Genomic DNA, 1,165 nt, shown 5'->3' with positions numbered 1-1,165 from the left:
TGCACTAGCTTCTAACCACAAGGCCAGTGGTTTAAAACCACCAACTGCTCCTTGGGAGAAGGATGAAGCTTTCTACTCCCATGAAGAGGTGGAGTTGCAGAAACCCACACAGACAGTTCTACCCCACCCTCTAGGGTCACGATGAGTCAGCTCCTCCCAATGGGAGTGAGAGAAGGCAGCTCTTCCTCCGTCCTATATTGAGTGCCTTCGGCTTGAGGGCCTCCACTTCGGGCACTCTATGTGAGTATGTTCGGCTGCCATTCGTGAAGTTTTCTGTATCTGACAATGTTTTGCTGCTACGCATCACATTTTCAATGGCTAATTCCTCTGAAGTGAACAACCGATTTCTTCTTCATAGTCAGCTCTCAGCTGGAAACTGCTGAAACCAGTTCACCTTGCGTGGCTGTTAGGGATTATGTCAATGAAACATGCCTGACTAGGGATGGAGTCAAGCCTGTGAATCAAGTTGCAGCCCGATGACACTTCCTTGAAGTCATAAGCCTTTTATAAAAGAGCAAGAGGAACAGAGACAATCCCTCTCTGCCTGCCACTTCACCTTTTTCTTCGCTGGGACTTCACTGGGACTCTGTGTCTGCCTTCAGGGTGGCCCCATTTGGGCTGTCCAACTCTGAGAGTTGTGGATGGCCCGCCGCATTTCTACTGACTTTGGAGCCCCAGGACTCTGCACCCACTGGCCTGTGATCGTCCTCTGTCACTGGCATGCGGACTAAAGAGGAGCGTATGGACTAGCATCAGATTTAGGGGCTTGAGTTCAACTTGGTTGGATGCCCTCTTGATGTGAAGTTGCTTCTTAATATAAAGTTCTTGTACACAGATGAGTGTCGGCCGCTGGGTTTGTTTCTCTAGACAACCTGGCCTAACACACCTTGGGTGACCCTGATGGTGTGTGAAACACCAGGGACACAGCCTCCAGCATCAGAGCAACACACGTCACCACGGTGCGACCAACTGACGGCCAACTGGGGGCAACTCTCCCTACCACCAGACGATAAACACCACCAGGCAGTTCAAATCATTTTGTACACTGCCCGTCTCCTCCGGGCCTACAGTTTCTGACTCAGAAAAACTCTCACTGCCACGGAGTTGATGGAGACTCAGAGTTCTACCTTACAGGACAGGAGAAGACTGCTGGGGTTTCTGAGAC

The sequence above is a fragment of the Echinops telfairi genome, unplaced genomic scaffold, assembly GCF_000313985.2.
Source record: "Echinops telfairi isolate 266 unplaced genomic scaffold, ASM31398v2 ScPeMD7_23;HRSCAF=83, whole genome shotgun sequence".
NCBI classification, from domain to species: Eukaryota; Metazoa; Chordata; class Mammalia; order Afrosoricida; family Tenrecidae; genus Echinops; species Echinops telfairi.
The sequence above is the reverse complement of the archived record's forward strand: the minus strand, read 5'-3'. Positions refer to the sequence as shown.